A 13,272-nucleotide genomic window follows, 5' to 3' on the forward strand; every position below is an offset into this window, starting at 1 on the left:
AGACAGTTTAAAAAACCTGCAGCACTGTTTCTCTGCAGGGAAGAGGCAAGGGTATGTCGTAAACCCCCTTTTTAAGAAGTACAATAGAAATGGAGAGACTGAGACCGAAGATTCCCTCTGTGAGGAACAGATTTAATTTATGTGCTACATATCTTCCAGTTATAAGGGATTCTCCCGCAATTGGCGAGATGGCCCGACGGTGGCGCCAAGAACGGCGCGAACCACTCCGGCTTAGGGTCAACTGGATGTTCCGGAAACCTCCAACCCGGAAGGAGCTAGCAGCGGCGTGATGCCAATTGCGACGGCGTCACCCGTCACAGATGCGCGCGGCGTCATTGATGCCATGCAGCGTCGCAGCACAAAAGACGCCACCGCCGGAGACTCGGCAAAATGGCCGCCCGCCGAGGTTCCAGGAGCGGGATATCGAGGCGCTCCTGCACGCAGTGGAACCGAGGAGGGAGGCGCTGTACCACGGACGCGACCGCAGGGTCGCACCTAGCCTTAGCCGGCGCCTGTGAAGGGAGGTGGCAGAGGCCATCAGCGCCGTAGCTTTAACAGACAGGACAGGCATCCAGTGTCACAAGAAGGTCAATGACCTAGTCAGAGCAGCCAGGGTGAGTACCTCCTCCCCACTGCCTGCCCCCATCCCCCTGCTCCATCCCCCCTTCTCTCCATCCCCCCTTCTCTCCATCCCTCCTTCTCCCCTTACCCCATCTCCCCTCCCCCATTCCCCTTCCCCATCCTGCTCCTGTAAAGGTAAGGCTTTTGAAGTAAGTACTCACCTCCCAGAAGGCCCCTGCGCACCGATGCCGCCGAAATCCAAAGGGCTGCTCCTGTAAAGGTAAGGCTTTTGAAGTAAGTACTCGCCTCCCAGAAGGCCCCTGCGCACCGCTGCCGCCGAAATCCGAAGGGCTGCTCCTGTAAAGGTAAGACTTTTAAATTCACTACTCACCTCCCAGAAGGCCCCTGCGCACCGCTGCTGCCGAAATCCGAAGGGCTGCTCCTGTAAAGGTAAGGCTTTTAAAGTAAGTACTCACCTCCCAGAAGGCCCCTGCGCACCGCCGCCGCCGAAATCCAAAGTCCCTCAGCCTTTCCTCATAAGATCTTCCCTCCATACCAGGCAACATTCCGGTCAATCTATTCTGCACCCTTTTCAATGCTTCCACATCCTTCCTATAATGTGGCGACCAGAATTGCACGCAATACTCCAAATGCGGCCGCACCAGAGTTTTGTACAGTTGAAACATGACCTCATGGCACTGAAACTCAATTCCTCTACCAATAAAAGCTAACACACCGTATGCCTTCTTAACAACCCTCTCAACCTGGATGGCAACTTTCAGGGACTATGTACATGGACACCGAGATCTCTCTGCTCATCCACACTGCCAAGAATCTTACCATTAGCCCAGTACTCTGTCTTCCTGTTATTCCTTCCAAAATTAATCACCTCACACTTTTCTGCATTAAACTCCATTTGCCACCTCTCAGCCCAGCGCTGCAGCTTATCTATGTCCCTCTGTAACTTGTAACATCCTTCCGCACTGTCCACAATTCCACCAACTTTAGTGTCATCTGCAAATTTACTCACCCATCCTTCTACGCCCTCCTCCAGGTCATTTATAAAAATGACAAACAGCAGTGGCCCCAAATCAGATCCTTGTGGTACACCACTAGTAACTGGACTCCAGTCTGAACATTTCCCATCAACCACCACCCTTTGTCTTCTTCTAGCCAGCCAATTTCTGATCCAAACTGCTAAATCACCCTGAATCCCATGTCTCCGTATTTTCTGCAGTCGCCTACCGTGGGGAACCTTATCAAACGCTTTACTGAAATCCATATACACCACATCAACTGCTTTACCCTCATCCACCTGTTTGGTCCCCTTCTCAAAGAACTCAATAAGGTTTGTAAGGCACGACCTACCCTTCACAAAACCGTGTTGACTATCTCTAATCAAATTATTCCCTTCCAGATGATTATACACCCTATCTCTTATAAACCTTTCCAATATTTTGCCCACAACAGAAGTAAGGCTCACTGGTCTATAGTTACCGGGGTTGTCTCTACTCCCCTTTTTGAACAAGGGGACAACATTTGCTATCCTCCAGTCTTCTGGCGCTATTCCTGTAGATAAAGATGACTTAAAAATCAAAGCCAAAGGCTCAGCAATCTCCTCCCTCGCTTCCCAGAGAATCCAAGGATTCCCCACCCATCCCTGCGAATGCAGAGCGCCCCCAGGACGTGCCAGGGTGCCCACAGGACATGGAATGACCCGGGCCATCAGGCATACGACACCCCCACCCAGTGCCAGGGCACCCATAAGATAGGGATAGACACACAGGACACAACCACGCAGGACACCCACATACAGGACACACCCACCCAGGACACTGACACACAGGACACAACCACCCAGGACACTGATACGCAGGACACAACCACCCAGGACACCCACACACAGGATAGGACCACCAAGGACACCCACACACAGGACACAGTCACCCAGGGGACGGACGGACAGGTCACAGCCACCCAGGACACCCACACACAGGACACAGCCACCCAGGGGACGGACGGACAGGAAACACCACCGCAGAGGACACCGGACTTCGAGTCCGATGAGGACCTCGACATTATGCCACTGCTATCTCCTCCACCCTCCACCATCGCAGAGACACTCACCTCGGTTGGGCACTTTAGCGATGAGGCTTTTGGTACACTAACTGGTGAGCACAATACAGCCGTCCCGGCATAGCATGTGGAGGTAGGAGCAGCCGAGGAGCCGGACGCTTAGAGGGTAGCCCGGCCCCAGCAACCATCTGCCGCACAGACAGGTCCCGGGTTCCTGGAGCTCCTTAGACCCGATGCAGTCACGGACCCAGGGACGATCGAAGGGGGTGACGACCGACTTGCAGCAGCTGCAGACGGAGGTGGAGGTCCACCCCCGTCCAGGAGCAGACAGTGGTGCCGGTAATGCACGGGTGGCATCCACGGTGGAGGCAATGGGGGTGACGGTGTCAGACATGGGTCGCAGTATGCAAGGCCTAGGGCTTTCCTTGCAGGCAGCATCCGTGGCCCAGGACATGGCTGCCCTCTCACTGGCAGCCATGAGCCAGAGTCAGCTGCAGAGCGCAGAGGTGCTCAATGCCATGGCCCAGTCTCAGCAGTGTAGCCACCTGGGTTGGCCACTTCCCGACTTAAAATGGAGATCCGCAAAGGCTGCAGGGAAATTCAGCCAATACAGGCAAAAAACTAGCAAGCGCAGACATCCTGTGTATTAGAACTTGCAAAAGCCCAGACAGCTCTGAAACCAGCAGCCATCTGCATATTCATGAGCGATCCACGGGCACAATTGAAACATTTAATGTGAATAAGGCCAAACCAGACTCCTCGGTGCCAGCAGGAGCCAAGACAAAGGAAAGCCAACGGACACTCAGGGACCGCCCAGCGATCAGGGAACAACTCCAGTATTGGAGAAATCGATCCAAGTCATCGGGACGCAGTCCAAACACTTGGAACCAGGTACGGGGTCCGCCCCGAACGGCAGGAAGCTCCTGGGGACTATAAAGTAGAGTCCCCAAGTTCAAATCGGTCTTCTTGGCAGGGTCACTCAGCAGCGAATCAACCCTTGAGAGCGAACTGCCCAAGCTGCCGCATCAACCAAGTAAGTCTCCAGTCAATGCATGCTACGAGATAGGCGCTCCTAGTAACCTGTCCATACCAGCTTTTGAACCCTGCAGACTCAGATCGAACGAAAGGCCATTTGTTCCCCTGACCTGGTGGGCCAATTCCGAAGCTAAGGATCGGCCTTTTAGTGATAGAGAATAGTCTAGAAAGTGGAGTTTATGCATGAGTAGTGATTGACTGTGTATAATAAATGTGTTTTGATTTGAATCTTACTAATTGGTGCGTCGAGTTATTGATCAGTACTTGAACCTCGTGGCGGTATCATAAAGATACCTGGTGACTCTGGAGCTTAGGTTATAGAAACAGAGCAAATTAAGCAAAGATACAATGGGCAACATTTAAGAGCCAACCAAAAGTTAGCAACAGCAGGCCATCGCTGAGGGCATCGGCGCCATTGCCCAGGTGCTGGCCGGCGTCGCCCAAACACAGACAGGGATGGCCAACTCACTGAGCTCCATGGCTGCAAACTTGCAGACCCTTGTCGATACCAGGGCGGGCCTCCAGGACTGGCAGCGCCAGGTGCCAGGGGTGCCTCGGGTGCTGGATCCGTTCACATCCCCGACCCATGGAGAGGCCCTGGGGCCATCGGGCACCCCAAGGGAGGAGGAGGTGCTGGGGCCCGTTCTGGGTCCCCCCTGCAGGGGAGGTCCCGGAACACCGCGACACCTCGGACTCTCCCCCTTCCATCCCAGGTGCATCTGGTGGGCAACGGGCAAGACAGGCTGGCAGCTCGCCAACCCAGTCGCCCAAGCTGCAGCCTGGCCCATCCAGGCCGGGCCGCCCCAGGAAACGGCCAGCAAAGGCGTCCCTTGTCACAGGGCAGGAATCACAGGAGTCCGCCTCCAGTTCTGCTGTACCGTCTGGGGAACCGCATAGACGTAAGGCCAAAAGATTAGACACTGAGTAAGTTGGCACGGGTGCAGGGCATCGATTAGTTATAGGGGCTAGGGCACGTGTATGATCTATTTGTCATTAAAATCACTTTCACTTCTACAGAAGCTGCCTCTGTGCTCTGTCCGATGCGTGCGGGGGTGGGGTGTGAGGTGAGCACCAGTGTGTGTGTGAGGGGTGATAGGACATCGAGCTCAGGTGAATGTGCCCCCCCTCCCCCTCCCCCTCCCCAGGTCGCCCTCGCCATCTACCCGGGCAGACGACGGGACCGTGCGCTGCAGTGTCAAGTGTTGCTAACTTTTGGTTGGCTCTTAATTTGGCTCTGTTTAATCACGTTTGCTCAAGAATCGCAAGATATCTTTCGACACTGCCACATCGTTCAGAACTTAATACTGATCAATGACTCGATACACCAGTTAGTAAGTTCAAAAGCAATGCTCATTTATTTACACAGTCAAATCTACTCATGCATAAACTCTACAAACTAAACGACCACTATGACTAAAGCCAATACTTAGCTTCGGGTGCCCACTCAGTCAGAGGAACAATGGCCGTTGCTCGGTTCTGAGGCTGCTGGGTTGAGCTGTTTACAGGGTAGCAACTAGGAGTGTCTATCTCGTAGCGTGCGTTGACTTGGGACTTACTTGGTCTGGTGCAGCTGCTAGGCAGGTCTCTCTCTTCGGTCAAAGCCAAAGCCAAAGGAGAAAGATTCTCCCTTGGGGAATACCTTTTATACTGAAAAGGGCTTTGCGCGCTTTTGGGCGGGCCTTGAACTTGGCCTCAACTAATTGGGTCTTTCCCAATCATCTGTATCGATTTTCCTCCAATAGAGGGGTGGTTCCCTGATCGCTGGGCGTGTCCTGGTGACTGTTAGTCTGCTTTGTCTTAGCCTCTTCTGGCGCCGGGGAGTCTGCCTTAACATTGTGTATCTAAATGTTTCCCTTTTGTCCCCGGAGATGGCTCATTAGTATGTAGATTGCTTGGTAGTTTCTGTCTTGTCTGAGAGTTTAAGGTTCTAATCAACAGACAGAGCTTGCACCTGCTTGTTTCTTAGCATTATCCAATTTTCCCTGCATTCTTTGCAAGTGTCCATTTTGTAATCGGGATGAGGCCATCCCAGATGGCGACACTACCTCCTTGTGATCCTCAACACGAAGCGTGAAGGATCACATTACTATGTCGCCTTCATCCTCTGATCACCGGGGCACCCATACTTAGGCTCTACACTGCCCTATCCTATGCAACACAATTTTACCTAAACCATTTAAAATACATTCATCAACATAAAACACTATGGGGCGATATGACATTAATACATGCATTACAGAAAAATAAAAAACTGGAACCTCTAACTATTCTCAATAAACTATCCTCATTCAAACAATCCAAAAATACAAACAATCCAAAAATAATCTATACATCTTAAACTGTACAAAATAGCAGCACACAAATTTCTCTGGCCTGGCAGTCAGACACAGAGGTTTACATCTCTTTATTCCATAGAATACATTAAACAAATGGATGCTCTTTAATCTGTCCCAATGGGTCAACCTTTGTGTCTGTTGTTGTAACAAGTCGTCTACATACTGGACCAGACAATCGGGGCGGGAAAAGTTTGCTAAACCATTTGCCAGCTGCCGGTGGAAAATGGAGGGGGAGTTGTGGAAGCCTTGTGGAAGGCACGTCCACGTGTATTGTTGCCCTTGGAATGTAAAGGTGAATTTGTACTGGCACGCTTTAGCCAATGGAATGGACCAGAAGCCATTACTAATGTCCAAAACCGAAAAAAACTTTGACTGGAGTCCCTGTTTGAGCACGGTCTCAGGACTCGTGGCTACAGTGGGGGCTGCTGCTGGGGTTACTTTGTTCAGTTCCTGGTAATCAATGATCAGTCGCCATGATCCATCCGGTTTCCTGACGGGCCAAATTGGTGCGTTGTTTGTGGAGGCTACTGATCTGAGTACGCCTTGATCCAACAAACTCTCTATTACTTTGGAGATTTCTCCCTCTGCTTCCTGGGGCAATCCGTACTGCTTCTGGGGTTTAGGGTCAGGACCTGTAATGTTCACAAAGCCAGTCAGACTGCCACAGTCGAGCTTGTGCTGTGCAAATGCTGCTTTATGTTCCTGCAGGACTGCCATAACCTGTTTGTCTGCATCAATGGCTCGAGGGTCGAACCAGAAATCTCCTACTGAGCTAATCCTATTTACGTATTCTCCTACTGTGAGCGTGGCGGGGGCTCGTGCTGCCTTTGCCATTTTCCATACACACTTGTTCACTGGGTCGAAAGAAAGGTTATGGGAGCTCATGAAGTCGATCCCAAGGATATGTTCTGCTAACTGGGGCAGATCAACTAGAACTACGGGATGCTTGGTTGCGATGTTCCCTATCTGTATTGCTATAGGCGCTGTGATGTGTCCCTGTTGTAAATGGCCTGTAAAGCCACTGAGTGTAATGGTGTCTGTTGTGGGCCACGTGTCTCGCTGAAACATCGTTGAGGAATTGAGCGTGGTGCGGGACCCTCCTGTGTCCCAAAGAAATTCTACGGGTTGTCCCCGGACTTTGCCTGCTACTGCCGGTCTACCGGACTTGTCCCAAAGGGTGTCGCAGACCCAAGTTGGGGAGCCCGAACACTGTCAGTCGGTGCCGTTCATGTCTGCATTCTCTGAACGGGCGCTCACGCTATGGATCGGCTTTGCCCTATTCTTGTTTAGGGTGCCTGTCTGTTGGTTTCCCTGCTGCTTCTGGGGCATGTTGCACTCTCGTGCAAAGTCTCCTAGCTGTCCACAATTATAACATTCTTGAGGTTTTGGCTGGAGTTGGCTGTTCCTGCCCTCATTTACCCATGTGGAGTTCTGGTGTGCTTTCACTGGGTTCATTTCTGCCTGCTCTTCATTGGGTGCTAGAAATGCGGTTTTGCCTGCAATTGATTCCTCCCAAGCGTGGGAAATCTCTTCAAAACCCATTTTACATTGTGGGCCTCCTTTGAGGGGTCATAATTTGCGCAAGCTTTTCGTCCTGCTTCTGTGGCGTGGGAGACTAGAATTCAGATCCATTTGGCCATTTTATCTGGGGACAAATGGGTGTGGGCTAACTTTCCAAAAACTGCGGTAAAGTGAATCCACAAACATCCAGCAAACGCTGTGGGGTGCTCTGTCTTCTTTTGCCCACTTATTTAGGCCTTCTACGGGGTCTTCTCTGTTAAAGCCGATCACATCAAGGATCGCTGTGTGCATCTCTTGGAGTGTGCCTCCTCCTACATTCTGTGGGTCGGGAAGGGCTGCTACGACTGAAGGGTCGAGGCTTAAAAATGTGAGCTTCACTTGCTCCTTTTCGTCCAGGCCGTACATGGTAGCCTGTTGTTTGACTTTCGCGAAACATTGGTGGGGGTCTGAAGTGGGAAGGAACGGTGTAATTTTTCCACACGCGTCCCATAATTGGGTCACGGTTAGCGGGGTTGTGTAAAGGAAATCTGCTTCTCCTTCTCCTGCGGCCCTGCGGTGTGTGGTTACAGGGTTCATGGGGGTGTGTCTGCCTGTTCGGTTGGGGGTTGGGGCCTTTCCTTTTCTGGGGTTTTTCCTGCGTACATGTCCCATGTACGTATCTAGGGGCAGTCTCGTTCAATTCCTGCCAATCGGGGCCGTTTTCTTGATCTAATTGGGGTCCGAATGTACTTTGAAATCCATTTTGAACGGAAAGCAGAGTTTGCAATTCTGCAATTTGCTTCCGGCACTTTGCGTGGTCTACGGAGCTCTGTCTTTGTTCCGTTGTGGAAGTGTGGAGTGCTCGTAGAGCTGCTTTCAAATCATTGCATTTTTCTGCAATTTCTCGACTTGCTGTTCTGTCTCTTGTCTTACCAAGACCGCACGTTGCGTGCCCTGGTTGGCCTTATCATATTGCGTCTGAAAACTGTTCAAATGCGCGAGACAAGACTGATGTGCCCCCTTGGCATCATCCACCTCTCTGTCCCTTGCTGCTAACTGCTCTTTTAAATCTTGATTCTCCTTCTCTACCTCACTCACATCTACCTCACTGGTTCTGTCTCTCTCCTCTATCTCTCTACGGAGCGTCCTAACGACCTCCTCTGTGCCTCGCAATTGTGCCAAACAGGACACGATTGCCATCGGCTTGAGAGCTTTCCCTAAGCTCTTCTTGTGGATCACTGACAGGTTCTCCCTCCAAGTATGTCCTATACTCCCGGGTCCTGTTTCCTCATTATTGCAGAATTCACTCCAAAGGGACCATCCTTTCCCTTTGAGATATTTTCTGATCTCATCTTCCCAAACGGGACACTGTCCTACTCTACTGGTCGCTGCGACCTCGAATTCCTGGGGGTTCATAAGGCGTTCCATTGCCATTCTCTCTATCTAGAATCTCTACTGAATTTGGAACAGGGGGTGATAAAGTGGTGATGTAAACACGAGTACGGTTTACGTTAATTTCCGGCCTACAAAACTCCCGACAGTTTTACGCAACAAAATCTCTCAGGTTTACCTTATATCCCTGTTAGTACGCATGCATTAGCACACTTCCGAATCTCAGAGGCTTGATCAGTACTGTTTTGACGCTTGTGGTTTTTCTGTTCCCAATTGGATTCTCAATTCAAATTTTGGGTTCTCTCGGAGTGGTTAGGCCACTTCTAAGTCGAATCCCACCAGAGCCGCCAGTAAATGTTGCTTACTTTTGGTTGGCTCTTAATTTGGCTCTGTTTAATCATGTTTGCTCAAGAGTCGCAAGGTATCTTTCGACACCGCCACAAGGTTCAGAACCGAATACTGATCACTACCCATCCCCGGCACCCCCATCCTCGACACCCCCATCCCCGGCACCCCCCATCCCTGGCACTCCCATCCCCGGTGCCCCCAAGCCACGGCACCCCCCATCCCCTCCCCACCCCAACCCCGAACCCCCACCCCTGGCACCAACCCCGATCACCGGCACACACCCTCGGCCCTGGGGAGCAATCTCCACCGGCACCCATGACCGCCCCCCCCTACCAGCTACGGCCATGCCACCTCCTCTCCGGCGGCCGCCCCACGCCGACTCCTACCTCCTCGCTCGCCGGCCGGAGAATACGGCGTCGGAGTGGCAGGGCGGGATTCATGCCGCCCCACGGGGATTCTCCGACCCGGCGGGGGGTCGGAGAATCCCGTGGGTCTTTATCAGAAGTTAATACAAGGAATAATAATAATAATCTTCATTATTGTCAAAAGTAGGCTTACATTAACACTACAATGAAGTTACTGTGAAAGCCTCTTTCACCACATTCTGGCACCTGTTCGGGTACACAGACGGAGAATTTCAGAATGTTCAAATTACCTAACAGCAGGGCCGGGATTCTCCGACCCTGCACCGGGTCGGAAAATCCCCAGGGGGAGGTACGAATCCCGCCCCGCCACCCCAAGGCCGGCTGCCCTATTCTCCGGCGCCGTTTTTCGGGGGCTGGTGGGATTCCCGCCACGCTGGTTGGGAGCCATTGACAGCGGCCCCCCGGCGATTCTCCATGACCTGATGGGCCGAGTGACTGTAACATTTTGACCTTCCCGCTGGCGTGAATTACTCACCTCACAAATGGCGGGACCTGGCAGGTAAGTGTGCGAGGGCGGTCCTGGGGGGCAGAGGGGGGATCCGACGGTGGCCTGGCCCACAATCGGGGCCTATCGATTTGCGGCGGTCTGGTTCCATGGGGGGGCCTTCTTTCCTCTGCGCTGGGCCCCTGTAGGGCTCCACCATATTGCCCGGGAGCCGGTGCGGCCAAGGGAACCCCCGCGCATGCGCGAGATCACGCCAGCCGTGCCGCGAATGCTCGAACTCCCTTCGGCGCCGTCTGGAGCTGTGGGGACGATTCCGGCGGCAACTTAGCCCCCAAGAAAGGTAAGAATTTCTCACTTTCCGGGGCTGTTGATGCTGGAGGTGTTGGCGCCGGTTTTCCCACCGGCATGGGGTCTTAGTCCCCAGAAGGGAGAATCCCGCCCCACATCTTTCCGGACTTGTGGGAGGAAACCGGAGCACCCGGAGGAAACCCACGCAGACACAGGTGGAACATGCAGGCTCCGCATAGACAGTGACCCAAGCTGGGAATCAAAACTGGACCCTGGTGCGGTGAAACAACTGTGCTAACCACTGTGCTACTGTGCTGCCCCGCACAAGTTCCAGTCCCACAGCAAATTTAAACCTAGGTTAGGGCCTCGGTGCAGTTGTGAAGGAATAGAACACGGGGTAATGTCCTTTAGGTGAGGTGTGAAACCAGGAGGTTGTAACAGATCACAGAGTGTTATTTTGAAGAAGAGCAGTCCTTTCCAATATTTATCTCTTCACCTACTTCTCTGAAAAAAAAATCTGATTATTATTAGAATGCTGTGTGTAGAACCAAACAAATGTAATTTTTAAACATTTTTTTATTTTTATTTATAAATTTAGAGTACCCAATTCATTTTTTCCAATTAAGGGGCAAGTTAGCATGTTCAATTCACCTAGCCTGCACATCTTTGTGTTGTGGGGGCGAAACCCACGCAAACACGGGGAGAATGTGCAAACGCCACACGGACAGTGACCCAGAGCCGGGATCGAACCTGGGACCTCGGCGCCGTGAGAATGCAGTGCTAACCACTGTGCCACCGTGCAGCCCTACAAATGTAATTTTTAACCATGACTGATATACCAGCTGGCTTCATAGCGAGCAGTGTTCTCTGGCATGACAAAGGATGAACACAAATCTTCGTAATTCCAAAAGTCATTCATTGATTATAAAGCACCTCGGGATATCTTGGGGCGATGAAAGGTGCTATAGAAATGCAAGTTAGTTTTTGTTTCAGCCAGAAGTGCTCTGTCCTTTGAAGAGTATTTTGGAGCCTTGAATCAAGAATTTTGTTGTCTCTGTTGTCATGCAGAATGCCTGAGAAATAGCCACGATAATGACAGTCTGTTCCTCAGCACGACAGTTACAAGACTTATGACTGTGCAGGATGCTGCTAAGATGTCTCCTGAAGATGTGAAGGGTGAGGAAGGAGTCAAGACTGTGACTGCTGTTGACAAATTAACATTGCCAGGAGCAGAGAAAACAACTGCATCATTGTTCAGCTGCACTTCAACATTGTTCACTGTTGAAATGGCTTGAGGGCATTTAATGACTGTCATTTCTGCTTGTGTTTTGAGTGTTGATGTTGCCCTGCAGCTTACAGAGAAGATGCATGTCCTCTGATGTATTTTGCTCTATTTGCATTCTTTAAATGCTTGTCAGGTGAAGGGTGAAGGGGTTGGGGAGCAGAAATCATTCATTCGATCAGGGCCAGTGTAAATGCTGCCACAGCATTGCCTTCCACTGGCAGTAGAAGAAGCCATAAACCTTTAAGAAAACCTGTTAGTTTCTGTATACAGTACAGAGCCATTCCCAGACTGCAATAGACCTTGTAGATAAACTCTAACTCATACGAATCCTTGGAGAAGGCTAGATGCTTACCTCTAAAAGGTACATGACTCCAAGGCCAGAAGATTGGATGGACTCCGGATGTATTTTGTTTCTTTTGTTTTATAAATTTAGAGTACCCAATTATTTATTTTTTCAATTAAGGGCCAATTTAGTGTGGCCAATCCACCTAACCTGCACATCTTTCGGATGTGGGGGTGAAACCCACGCAGACACGGGGAGAATGTGCAAACCCCACACGGACAGTGACCCAGGACCCGGAATGTATTAACCCAGAAGCCCAGGGTGGGGGGGGGGGGGGGTTGCACAACAAGGGACGTAAAGTCCTCACTTCGCAGTGGGGAAGGGGGAACCTTCCCACTCTGGACTTACTCGGGATGGAGGAGGGAAGGTGGCAGGGCCCCCCAATGCCATCCTCCCATATGTTGACCAAGAAAACACTTCTGGATTGGCTTGGACAGCCACAAGAAAACACTATTTTATTTGGGTATTACAATCTTCAAAACCAACCACACGAATGGACTCAGACCCACAGCTGAGCTCTAGGTATTACCGACCATACTGAAGGAGGCTTTTTCCCTGAGCTCCGAGCTCAGGGCTCCTCTTCTGCGATAGCTGCTCCTGCGGGTTTCCAGGTTGTGCTGACGATGTGTCCCTGTGTTCCTTCTTTTATCCAGGCTTTGTCAATGCTGAGTCATGACACACACACACACACCTGGCCTGAGTTCTATTGTCTCATCAAGACTTAAACTCATTAATAGAAATAAACAGGATGCTACTGTTCAGCCAGATCCTCTGAGATACTCTTTTCTGACCAGCCCATTATGGAGTCCTGCTGCAAAGTTGATCAGTATTAACTCGAAGTTACATATTCATAGCATGGTCTTTTGTCATTTTGTGTCAATGGGATAACTACTGTAAGTGGGTGATCATAAAGTTCCACATAGCAATAATGAGTTTCTGTGTTGACTTGACTGATTTGGTGTATGGCCAATATTGATTCCAACCAAGGCCTTTTCCCTTCTCTCAGCCTGTCCCCAGTAGCACATTACTAACCGGGCCAGTTGCATCGCAAACTGTTTGACGTCCAGCGCGGATCTCGTTTTTGGCCCCTTCTGCTATTCACCAGCCTCATTACACTTGAGCGACAGCGCATCAAGGCCGGAGATTCGTGTCCATAGTCTCAGAAACAGAGAATTCTGCCTCTTAATGTTCCATAATGCGAGGACACAATACGTGCCATTTCCCATATATCCTACTCT

The 13,272-nt window shown here is 51.1% G+C and overlaps 1 long non-coding RNA gene across 1 annotated transcript; it reads left to right on the plus strand.

The window, feature by feature from the left end:
* Window positions 1–345: 345 nt before the first annotated feature.
* On the plus strand, window positions 346–12,967 carry LOC140411667 (uncharacterized). The gene is made up of 2 exons (XR_011940943.1): window positions 346–614; window positions 11,475–12,967. It is a non-coding gene; the product is annotated as an uncharacterized lncRNA (long non-coding RNA).
* Window positions 12,968–13,272: the final 305 nt, after the last annotated feature.

This window comes from Scyliorhinus torazame, chromosome 4 (assembly GCF_047496885.1).
Source record: "Scyliorhinus torazame isolate Kashiwa2021f chromosome 4, sScyTor2.1, whole genome shotgun sequence".
In the NCBI taxonomy this organism is placed as follows: Eukaryota; Metazoa; Chordata; class Chondrichthyes; order Carcharhiniformes; family Scyliorhinidae; genus Scyliorhinus; species Scyliorhinus torazame.